We start from the raw sequence: 13,322 nt of genomic DNA, 5'->3' as shown, positions 1-13,322 counted from the left end.
CCTCTTTCTCAGTATGAGGCAGGAGCCCTCCCCTCTCAATCATCATTAATTGGTTTAAACCTTTTTATTAAAAATATAGAAAAAAAGAAGTTAAAAAATGGAACTTAAAAGAATCAAATATGGCTTTTATTTTCATAATTTCCCTTACTCTCTGTAGCTGTACAGAGTCTCTTATAAGGGGAAAATATGTGTTTGACAGTCACTTTAGATGGCATTTAAAGATGGCAATAACTGTTCTCTTTGCAGGGAGAGAGAAAGTTAGATTATATGGTCTTGAGCTGCTGCTGGTGGTGAACTCCGATCTTGTTTCCTTTAAGACATATACACAAAAAGGAGAAAGGAAGGACTGTGAAAGATAGAGTATATGGCTTCTGTCTCTGATGATCCCTCTTGCTTGCAACCAAGCTGCTAGCATATTAAGGTATGTGGTTTTATCAGCCACTCCAAGACCTGGCAAACTTTTACTGGCACTGGATTATTTCAGACATTGTTTTTGGTTTGCCTTTCTGATCACAGACTCACAGCAGCATGGCAAAAGATAGAATTGTCTTGACCAGTTAAGCCAGGCTCTCATTTGATAGAAGGCAAAAAGAGAAAGATAGGAAAAAGAACAAAGTTAGGCAGGAAAGGAAAATGACACAAGAGGGAGGATGACAGCAGAAACCTCAGGTTCACATTTTAAATGAAGTTCAGGATCTAGTCAACACCAGTGCGGGTGATGATGGCAGCTGGTTCCCTTTCTTTAGCTAGTTTTGTGTGGCACTTTGTACCTCAAAGTCACTTCATGGTGACTTGCCTGTGGGGTGCGAAGGTTGTGGATCTCTCGAAACATCTAGATAGACTTATGTGTAGTGCTGGGGAGGAGCCAGTGGTCATGGTACATGTAGGTACCAATGACACAGGGAAGGATAAGAGAGAGGTCCTGGAGGCCAAATTTAAGTTGCTAGGTAAGAGACTGAAGTCCAGAACCTCCATGGTAGCATTCTCTGAAATGTTTCCAGTTCCACGCGCAGGGCCAGTTAGACAGGCAGAACTGCAGAGTCTCAATGAGTGGATGGCACGATGGGGTAGGGAGGAGGCATTTAGATATATTAGGAACCGGGGAAACTTTTGGGAAAGGGGGAGCCTATACAGGAAGGATGGGTTCCAAAATGGAACCAGATGGCTGGCACTTAAAATTAAAAAGGTTGTAGAGCGGTTTTTAAATGAAGGGCTGGGGGAAAGCCGACAGGCATGGAAGAGCATGTGGTTTGGACAGAGACATCCCTTAGGGGAAGATCTATTAACGGAGATTCTCTATGTCCTAGTAAGGAGGAGAGGATGAAAGATGATAAAATACAGGTAGGATCTGATGAGAAACAATCAAATGAATTCAATTATATCATGTAATGGCAGATAGCTAAAAATGGACATGTTTTTAAAGTGCTAATATACCAAGGCTAGAAGTCTAAATAATAAGATGGGTGAACTAGAGTGCCTCGTATTCAATGAGGATATTGATATAACAGGCATCACAGAAACTTGGTAGACGGAGGATAATCAATGGGACACAGTAATACCAGGGTACAAAATATATCGCAAGGACAGAACAGATTGTGCTGGTGGGGCAGTGGCACTATATGTGAAAAAGCATAGAATTAAATGAAGTCAAAATCTGAAATGAACCAAACTGTACCACAGAATCTCTATGGATAGTAATTCCATGCTCTAATAATAAGAATATAGCAGTAGGGATATATTACTGACCACCTGACCCAGATGGTGATAGTGACTATGAAATGCTCAGGGAGATTAGAGATGCTATTAAAATAAAAAAACCTCAATAATAATGGGGGATTTCAACTATCCCCATATTGACTGGGTACATGTCACCTCAGGAAGGGATGTAGAGATAAAGTTTCTTGACACCATAAAAATATACTGCTTCTTGGAGCAGCTAGTCCTGGAACCCACAAGAGGAGAGACAATTCTTGATTTAGTCCTAAGTGGAGCACAGGATTCAGTCCAAGAGGTGAATATAGCTGGACCGCTTGGTAATAGTGACCATAATATAATTACATTTAACATCCCTGTGGCAGGGAAAACACCACAGCAGCCTAACATTGTAGCATTTAATTTCAGAAAGGGAGACTATACAAAAATGAGGAAGTTAGTTAAACAGAAATTAAAAGATACGGTGCCAAAAGTGAAATCCCTGCAAGCTGAACGGAAACTTTTTTAAGACACCATAGTAGAGGCTCAATTTAAACGTATACCCCAAGTTAAAAAACATAGTAAGAGAACAAAAAAAGTGCCACCATCGCTAAGCAACAAAACAAAAGAAGCAGTGAGAGACAAAAAAGCATCCTTTAAAAAGTGGAAGTTAAATCCTAGTGAGGAAAATAGAAAGGAGCATAAATTCTGGCAAATAAAGTATAAAAATATACTTTATATAAAATATAAATATGTATTAAAAAATATAATTAGGAAAGCCAAAAAAGAATTTGAAGAACAGCCAGCCAAAGACTCAAAAAGTAATAGCAAAAAAAACCTGTAAGTACATCAGAAGCAGGAAGCCTGCTAAACAACCAGTGGGGCCACTAGACTATCAAGATGCTAGAGGAGCACTCAACGACTATAAGGCCATTGCAGAGAAACTGAATGAATTCTTTGCATCGGTCTTCACGGCTGAGGATGTGAGGGAGATTCCAAAACCTGAGACATTCTTTTTAGGTGACAGTTCTAAGGAATTGTCCCAGATTGAGGCATCATTAGAGGAGGTTTTGGAACAAATTGATAAACTAAACTGTAATAAGTCACCAGGACCAGATGGTATTCACCCAAGAGTTCTGAAGGAACCCAAATGTGAAACTGAAGCACTACTAACTGTAGTTTGTAACCTATCATTTAAATCAGCTGCTGTACCAAATGACTGGAAGATAGCTAATGTGACACCAATTTTTAAAAAGGGCTCCAGCAGTGATCCCAGCAATTACAGGCTGGTAAGCCTGACTTCAGTACCGAGCAAACTGGTTGAAACTATAGTAAAGAACAAAATTGTCAGACACATAGATGAACATAATTTGTTGGGGAAGAGTCAACATGGTTTTTTAAAGGGATATCATGCCTCGCCAATCTACTAAAATTCTTTGAGGGAGTCAAAAAGCAGGTGGACAATTGTGATCCAGTGGATATAGTGTACTTGGATTTTCAGAAAGCCTTTGACAGAGAGCCTCACCAAAGGCTCTTAAGCAAAGTAAGGTGCCATGGGATAAGAGGGAAGGTCCTCTCATGGACTGGTAACTGGTTAAAAGATAGGAAACTAAGGGTAGGAATTAACAGTCAGTTTTCAGAATGGAGAGAGACAAATAGTGGTGTCCCGCAGGGGTCTGTACTGGTCACAGTCCTATTCAACATATTCATAAATGATCTGGAAAAAGGGGTAAACAAAAAGGTGGCAAAATTTGCAGAGGAGACAAAACTACTCAAGATAGTTAAGTCCCAGACAGATTGCAAAAAGCTACAAAAGGATCTCACAAAACTGGGTGACTGGGCAACAAAATGGCAGATGAAATTCAATTTGATAAATGGCAAAGTAATGCATATTGGAAAACATAATCCCAACTATACATATAAAATGATGGTGTCTAAATTAGCTGTTACTTCTCAAGAAAGAGATCTTGGAGTCATTGTGGATAGTTCTCTGAAAACATCCACTCAATGTGCAGCGGCAGTCAAAAAAGCAAACAGAATGTTGGGAATCATTAAGAAAGGGATAGATAAGATGACAGAAAATATCATACTATATAAATCCATGGTTGCCCACATCTTGAATACTGCATGCAGATGTGGTTGTCCCATCTCAAAAAAGATATATTGGAATTGGAAAAGGTTTAGAAAAGGGCAACAAAATTATTAGGGGTATGTAACGGCTGCCATATTAGGAGAGAATAATAAGACTGGGCCTTTTCAGCTTGGAAAAGAGATGACTAAGGAAGGATATGAAAGAGGTCTATAAAATCATGACTGGTGTGGAGAAAGTAAATAAGGAAGTGTTATTTACTGCTTCTCATAACACAAGAACTAGAGGTCATCAAATGAAATTAATAGGCAGCAGGTTTAAAACAAAAGGAAGTATTTCTTCACACAACACACAGACAGTCTGTGGAACTCTGCCAGAGGATGTTGTGAAGGCCAAGACTATAACAGGATTCAAAAAAGAACTAGATAAGTTCATGGAGGATAGGTCCATCAATGGCTATTAGCCAGGAGATGCAGGGATGGTGTCCCTAGCCTCTGTTTGCCAGAAGCTAAGAATGGGCAAGAGGGGATGGATCACTTGATGATTACCTCTTCTGTTCATTCCCTCTGGGGCACCTGGCATTGGCCACTGTTGGAAGACAGGATACTAGGCTAGATGGACCTTTGGTCTGACCCAGTGTGGTCGTTGTTATGTTCTTAAAGTAGCACCCTGTAACCCCATATTCATCATTCATATATGGTTGTGATATTTCATACCAAGCATGCCATGTAAGAGATCATATGAAAGGTCATGTTCTGCTGAAACCCATTGTTCTGTCAAAATATGTATATCATTGGTGTGCATGAAGTTATGAGATTTTGCTGTATGGTTGTTATTGAAATATGTTGGAAGTTTGGGAGTTGGCCCTTGCTAGTTCTCCAGTGACAACAAAGGAGGTGACCCACACCCAGGTGGGTGTTAAATGACCAGTAATCAGTAGGAGAGTTGTAAACAACGGATTCACAATTCTGTAAGAGAAGCACCACATAACGGGGATTGCTCAACCCTGTGACCACCAGGAATGCCTGGGCTAGTTTCTTTCCAGGGACATGGACCGCGAGACTTTAACTTCCCAGATATAGTCTGGAGAACCAGTGCTAGTAATAATAATAGGGCTCAGATTTTCCTAGATGTGATAACTGATGAATTCCTTCATCAATTAGTTGCTGAACCGACTAGAGGGGATGCCATTTTAGATTTGGTTTTGGTGAGTAGAGACAACCTCACAGAAGAAATGGTTGTAGGAACAACCTTGGTTCAAGTGATCATGAGCTAATTCAGTTCAAACTGAATGGAAGGATAAACAAAAATAAATCTGCGACTAGGGTTTTTGATTTCAAAAAGGCTAACTTTCAAAAATTAAAGAAATTAGTTAAGAAAGTGGATCGGACTGAAGAACTTACGGATCTAAAGGCAGAGGAGGCCTGGGATTACTTTAAGTCAAAGCTGCAGAAGCTATCGGAAGCCTGCATCCCAAGAAAGGGGGAAAAATTCATAGGCAGGAGTTGTAGACCAAGCTGAATGAGCAAGCACCTCAGAGAGGTGATTAAGAAAAAGCAGAAAGCATACAGGGAGTGGAAGATGGGAGGGATCAGCAAGGAAAGCTACCTTATTGAGGTCAGAACACGTAGGGATAAAGTGAGAGAGGCTAAAAGTCAAGTAGAGTTGGACCCTGCAAAGGGAATTAAAACCAATAGTAAAAGGCTCTATAGCCACATAAATAAGAAAAAAAACAAAGAAAGAAGTGGGACCACTAAACACTGAAGATGGAGTGGAGGTTAAGGATAATCTAGGCATGGCCCAATATCTAAACAAATACTTTGCCTCAGTCTTTAATAAGGCTAATGAGGATCTTAGGGATAATGGTAGCATGACAAATGGGAATGAGGATCTGGAGGTAGATATTACCATATCTGAGGTAGAAGCGAAACTCGAACAGCTTAATGGGACTAAATCGGGGGGGTCCAGATAATCTTCATCCAAGAATATTAAAGGAATTGGCACATGAAATTGCAAGTCCATTTGCAAGAATTTTTAATGAATCTATAAACTCAGGGCTTGTACTGTATGACTGGAGAATTGCTAACATAGTTCCTATTTTTAAGAAAGGAAAAAAAAGTAATCCAGGTAACTACAGGCCTGTTAGTTTGACATCTGTAGCATGCAAGGTCTTGGAAAAAATTTTGAAGAAGAAAGTAGTTAAGGACATTGAGGTCAATGGTAAATGGGACAAAATATAACATGGTTTTACAAAAGGTAGATTGTGCCAAACCAACCTGATCTCCTTCTTTGAGAAAGTAACAGATTTTTTAGACAAAGGAAACGCAGTGGATCTAATTTACCTAGATTTCAGTAAGACATTTGATACGGTGCCACATGGGGAATTATTAGTTAAACTGGAAAAGATGCGGATCAATATGAAAATTGAAAGTTGGATAAGGAACTGGTTAAAAGGGAGACTACAGCAGGTCCTACTGAAAGGTGAACTGTCAGGCTGGAGGGAGGTTACTAGTGGAGTTCCTCAGGGATCAGTTTTGGGACCAATCTTATTTAATCTTTTTATTACTGACCTCGGCACAAAAAGTGGGAGTGTGCTAATAAAGTTTGCAGATGATACAAAGCTGGGAGGTATTGCCAATTTAGAGAAGGACCGGGATATCATACAGGAGGATCTGGATGACCTTGTAAACTGGAGTAATAGTAATAGGATGAAATTTAATAGTGAGAAGTGTAAGGTCATGCAATTAGGGATTAATAACAAGAATTTTAGTTATAAGATGGGGATGCATCAATTAGAAGTAATGGAGGAGGAGAAGGACCTTGGAGTATTGGTTGACCACAGGATGACTAGGAGCCGCCAATGTGATATAGCCTTGAAAAAAGCTAATGCGGTCTTGGGATGCATCAGGCGAGGTATTTCCAGTAGGGATAAGGAGGTGTTAGTACCGTTATACAAGGCACTGGTGAGACCTCACCTGGAATACTGTGTGCAGTTCTGGTCTCCCATGTTTAAGAAGGATGAATTCAAACTGGAACAGGTACAGAGAAGGGCTACTAGGATGATCCGAGAAATGGAAAACCTGTCTTATGAAAGGAGACTCAAGGAGCTTGGCTTGTTTAGCCTAACCAAAAGAAGGTTGAGGGGAGATATGATTGCTCTCTATAAATCTATCAGAGGGATAAATATCAGAGAGGGAGAGGAATTATTTAAGCTCAGTACCAATGTGGACACAAGAACAAATGAATATAAACTGGCTATCGGGAAGTTTAGACTTGAAATTAGACTAAGGTTTCTAACCATCAGATGAGTGAAGTTCTGGAATAGCCTTCCAAGGGAAGCAGTGGGGTCAAAAGACCTATCTGGCTTTAAGATTAAACTCAGTAAGTTTATGGAGGAGATGGTATGATGGGATAACATGATTTTTGCAATTAATTGATCTTTAACAATTTATAGTAAATAGGCCCAATGGCCTGTGATGGGATGTTAGATGGGGTGGGATTTGAGTTACTACAGAGACTTCTTTCCTGGGTATCTGGCTGATGAATCTTGCCCACATGCTCAGGGTTCAGCTGATCACCATATTTGGGGTTGGGAAAGAATTTTCCTCCAGGGCAGACTGGAAGAGGCCCTGGGGATTTTTCACCTCCCTCTGTAGCATGGGGCACGGGTCACTTGCTGGAGGATTCTCTGCACTTGTAGTCTTTAAACCATGATTTGAGGACTTCAATAGCTCAGACATAGGTGAGAGGTCTATTGCAGGAGTGGGTGGGTGAGATTCTGTGGCCTGCATTGTGCAGGAGGTCAGACTAGATGATCATAATGGTCCCTTCTGACCTTAATATCTATGAGTCTAAGAGTATAAAATAAGGGACAGTGACATCATGCTTTTACCATTCTCCTCCCCCACTTATGCTGGAAGCAAAAGAACACTGGGAAGACAAAGACTTGGACTGAGGAGACTGGTCCCAGGCTTTAAGGGAAAGTCTGTGTTTTAAGGACAGTAACCTACCTGCAACATCCAGTGGGGTGAGAAAAACTTTGAAGAAGAAGCTTGATCCAAATCCTGCTTTGTCTAATAAGGTTCAGGATTTAGACTGCATGCTTACTTTTTATTTTTGTTGGTAGCTATCTCTGACCTTTTGTGCCTATCACTTTCTGTAGTTAATAAATCTATTTTATATTTTACCTAAAACACTGTGTTTTGGTTGAGGCAGGATCTCCTCTTCTCTGTGAGAGTCCAAGGAGGGGGACACATGTCTGGGGGACCAGGACAGTGCCAAAGCCTCCTGTCTACCCCAATCCCATTGGCTCTGGCCTTGAAGCTCTGCTGAGGATCTGTACGAGGGCGATGGCTCTCGGTGCCGCGATGTCAGCAACCAGCAGCGGCATTCAGCAGATCAGCAGTGATGGTACCCCGGTTATCGACACCTTCCACTTAGCGAGTGACGCCATTCTGTTGAGTGGGAGCAGGAACGTGAGAGTGTAGACTGATGTGTCAGGGACTGTTGACACTCTCACGGTGAACTATACCGGTGACCGGGCTCTAGGGACCGGCGTCTCAACCCTCTGGAGGGGTGCCATGCGCTTGGAGAGCGGCTTGGGTGCTCCCAGCAGCATGGCTCTGGAGACTGCTGTCGTGGCCCTGCAAATTTGCACCAGCGCACTGTTTATCGCTGCTTCAAATCCAAGGAATGCTGCCTGGAGTCCGGGGACTGATGCCGGGAACTCTGGCAGGCAAGCCAACCCGCATCCATGGGCTGGTGGTGCTGCTCAGGTGAGCACTGATGGGACACCCCCTCTGGTGAAGAGTGGTGCCGCACTGATGGAGACCATTGGAAGGGTCCCAAAGCAGGTTTACCCCTCGAATGGGGCACCTCTATAACTAGCATGGGTAGCACCGGCAGGAACAGACGGCCTCCAGCGTGGATGGCACTGCCAGGTGCCGAGTGCCTCTGCCACTGCCCAGCGTGGTGGGCAGGTCTTGGAGTGGGCTCAACCACTCAGCGAGAGTTGGAACCTGACCTCCGTCCGGAGGGGAAGAGCTGCCCCTCGTAGGTCTTTGCTTTCCTCCGGCCCTCTCCTTCTCTTTATGGGACATACGTCCCCTCCCAGCCTTTCTTTGCTCTTTAGCCAGTTCCGGGGACGGGGATCAGCGCTGGTCTTAGGCTGGTGCCAGCAGCATACTCTGCACTGAGGCCGTGGTGCTAGGAACAGAGTCCGATCTGGTCGGCTCTGGGGCCGGTGTAAGTACAGACTCCATAAGAAGAGCTTGGAGATGAATGTCCCACTCCTTTTTGGTCCACGGTTTGAAGCTCTGACAAATGTGACACTTGTCGCTAACATGGGTTTCCCCTAAGCACTTCAAACAGCTTCTAAGGGGATCACTGACTGGCCTGGGTTTCTTGCAACAGTCACAAGGTTTGAAGCCCGGGGACCAGGGCATGCCCAGTCCCTAAGCTAAGTCCCATTCGGGACTAACAAACACTAACAAATAAGGGAACTACAAAACTAAGAATTTCTAACAACTATATACAGAAAGTTCACAACTAGGCACAGTTGAGAGGAGTAAGCTTCCCGAGGCAAGGAGATGTTTCAGGACCGTCACTGGCGGTAAGAAGGAACTGAGGGTGAGAGGGAGTCAATGGCGCCCCTTATGTCAGTGTATATGCACACCACTTTAGGAGGCGCCAGAGCTGGTCCCCGATGGATACCACTGAGGGAAAACTTCTGGCTGTGGAGCAGTGGAACACACCTACAGTGGAATCGACATGAGCAAGCACTCAATGATGATTTCGTTTTGGTTTTTTTTTTTTGGTGGTGAAGTGGGATTCTCAATGCTGTTTGCATTGAATAACTTCTCATTGCAATCATGGTTTCCAATAAAATGGAGGTTTACTAAGTTTCCAAATGATTAGAAAAGAAAACAAAGAAGCGATCTTGCAGGATGAATTAAAAAAGAAATTCACATGTTAGAAAGTGTGCTGGCAAAATATACAAGTTGCTATTTGATACTGTCAGACAGATCTCACTTCATCCATTTTAAAAAGACAAGCTTGTCTCCAAAAATACTATCAATGTCACTCTTAATAGATATTAATGGCTTTTCAAAGGAGAGTTCTAATAGATCTAAATTTTCAGAAGTGCCTAGTGATTTTGCATGCTTCAATTTTTGGGTGCTTATCTTCAGAAACTTGAAAGAAGCTGGGTTTTTCAGAGGGTGACTACTCAGCACTTGTGAAACCTAGAGTGCTTCAAGTTGTACATAAAAAAAACCAGGCACCCAAACTCATTAATCACTTTTGGAAATTCAGGGCTTCAGAATTTTTGAACTGGAGAAGTTCAAATTAAAATGATGCAAGGCAAAGAAAGCTTGCATTCTGAAATAACATACAGGGTTGGTAAAGTTATAAAACAAAGAAATGGAAGAGCTAGAAAACCTCTTATGAAGACATCTCATTGAGGAAAGACTGCACAGACAAAACATAAGTAGCAGCTTCCTTTCTGAAACAGTCAGAGTGAGTCCTCTAAACACAGTTGTCAAGACAAGCAAAGGATAGAAATAAATTCTGAAGCAATAGTAAGATGTGTAAAGGGTTGGACCCCCCTTCTGGGATGCCATTGGGATTTCACTTAGCCCACCTGCTCCATTAGCCTGGTCCCTCTTTCCCTCTGTCTTGCTCAATCAGGCTCTCTGGCCTCTTGCAGCACACACACAGAGGCAGGGAGCTCCAGCTATAGAATCACACAGAGTCTGCAAACAGCTCTGTATGGGAAATTGCCCAGCACTCAAGTGCAGCTTCCCTCTGGAAAGTACACCCAAGATAATATTGTCTTGCACTGAATAGAAAGATCTGCACAGTGCAAGCTCATAAAAATTCGCCCTCTCCCTCAGTGTGAAGAGAGAGATGCACAGCTTCTTTCCCCTCCCCCCCCCCGATATGGATTGCACAAACTGGGTTATGTAGGAAACAAGAAATAAGTTTATTAACTACAAAAGAAAGATTTAAAGTCATTATAAGGAACAGCAAACAGAACAAAGCAGATTACTAAGCAAATAAAACAAAACATGCAAACTAAGCTTGATTCACCAAAGAAACAGGTTACAAAATGAAAAGGAGGACTAGTGGTACCTTAGAGACTAACCAATTTATTTGAGCATAAGCATCCGATGAAGTGAGCTGTAGCTCACGAAAGCTTATGCTCAAATAAATTGGTTAGTCTCTAAGGTGCCACAAGTCCTCCTTTTCTTTTTCCGAATACAGACTAACACGGCTGCTACTCTGACACCTCAGGTTACAAAATGTAATTTCTCACCCTAAATGTTGAATTAGCAGGATGTAGTTTCAGTAGCTCAGAGTTCCTGTTATTTCTCTTTACAGACTAGACTCCTCTATCTCAGTCTGGACTCAGCCCTGGCCTTTCCCACTGCTCGGTTCCTTTTTCTCTTCAGGTACTTTCAGCAATCTTTCTTCTTGGGCAGGAAGGCAATGGAGAAGAGTCCTCTTTGCCTTACTCCCCAACCTTAAATAAGAATTACATAAGGCAATAATTGTTTGTTTCCCAGTCTTAACCTCCCCCTCCTTTTAGTGGGAAAATTACTAGAAGTCCAAGATAGTATTTAGTACCAGGTGACGTAGTGTCACAGCCATGTCCCAGAACCCTTCTCAGGAAGGACAGATTGGTATCCTAAGTCTTATTGTTTCCTCCTAATGGCCCATCAAAGCGGATGGCCTGTTGTCTGGTGGGTGTCTCCCAAATACACACCCAGCTGTATTTGTTACATAGTCAATATTCCTAACTTTGGATACAAAAATAATACATGCATACAAATTGGATAATCACATTCGGTAAATCATAACCTTTCCAATGATACCTTACAAGACCCATCTTGAATATATCTTAGTTAGGCCATATTCATATCATAATTATATTTCTATGAAGAATATGGGGTGTAATATCAAAAGATGACATACAGTACATTTCTTTCTGCCATTCTGTAAAGATTTATTGCAATGACAAAAGTTTGGAAAAGCCTTAATGGTATATTTTGACACATCGGGTATCCAAAGCACCCCATATGTCAGGAGTTCTCAAACTGGGGGTTGGGGTCGCGAGGTTATTACATGGGGGGTCACGAGCTGTCACCCTCCACCCCAAACTCCGCTTTGCCTCTAACATTTATAATGGTGTTAAATATATTTAAAGTGTTTTTAATTTATAAGGGAGGGTCGCACTCAGGTGCTTGCTATGTGAAAGGGGTCACCATTACAAAAGTTTGAGAACCACTGCCATAGGTTAAGTTGTGACAAGTGAAAAAAAAGCTTAAGAGTTTAAAAAAGTAATTTCTTAGCTCTAGTCTATGCTACAAATATGGGTATAACTGTATCATTCAGGGGTGTGGATTTTCCCTCTCACAGTGTAAAGAGTGCTATGTCAGCCAAAAAATATGGGTCACTGGGTTAGTAGGCCTACAGTAAGGGATAGTTCAGTTTGGGGCGTGTGCTGCCGCTCTCAAAAGCGGTTGCCTCGGCCTGTTTGGAAGGATGGAGTCTTTCCATAATCCCACAGGAAATCTAACAGCTATTGGAAGAAAACAGCAGAAGTAAAGAAGGTAAGGATGGGGGCCTGCGGACTAACAGCTCATCTACATTGTAATTCAGACAGTGTTGGGTAAGCTAGTTACAACCTTGTTACCCTGCCCTAAGGCAGATAAAGCACAGTTGTGCCTTGCAGTGTATCTTACACCAAATTATACTTTAATCATGTCCCTGAACTATGCAACAGCCTTGGATTCTTACAGGTTACAGCAGAGTTCTTGAACACCATTAAAACATAGTGCAGCCTTGTCAGCACTGGAACTCTGACCTTTGTGGTAAGAAAACAAACTGTTACCATGTTGTAATTGTGTTCATTTCATAGAGTAACTGGATCACACAACACTGCAAGAATTACAGAGTAGATGGGACAAGAGTACATTTGAGCAACATGAAGATACAAAGTAGTTCTCCGATAGCATTGAAGTATGGGTTTTAATTGTCATGCCTGCTTAAGAGATACAGGATGAATTTTTAAATACCTTTTGTTTAATTATAAGATTCAGATTGTAGACGTAGAAAGGAGGGAAAACAAGTTACACGACAGTAACAGAAAAAGTTTTTGTTTCATGAAATAAAAGATAAGGATTATTAATTTTTGAATCAACATGGAAAGCAATGCCTCTCAGGGTGAAAACAACAATAAGCTCACCAGTGTTTAACTGAGGCACACACACACATTCACACAATAATATTAGTTCTTATATAGTCCTTTTCATTCATATCTATTCTTTTCTATCTAGGTATTTGTACAGCTCTGGTCACTGTAGTATATGAAGACCTCACCATTATTAATGGATTTCATCCTCACAACTCTGAGATAAGGAAGTATTGTCCCCATTTTAAAGATGGAAAACTGAGGCATAGGTCAGATTAAGGCCCTGATCTCTAAAGCCGTGGATGGCAACCTGAAGCCCATCAGTTTGTTTACATTGACAGTTTGTTT

Source organism: Lepidochelys olivacea (assembly GCF_965140295.1).
Source record: "Lepidochelys olivacea isolate rLepOli2 genome assembly, chromosome: 11".
Classification (NCBI taxonomy): Eukaryota; Metazoa; Chordata; order Testudines; family Cheloniidae; genus Lepidochelys; species Lepidochelys olivacea.
Note: the sequence above shows the minus strand (reverse complement) of the source record.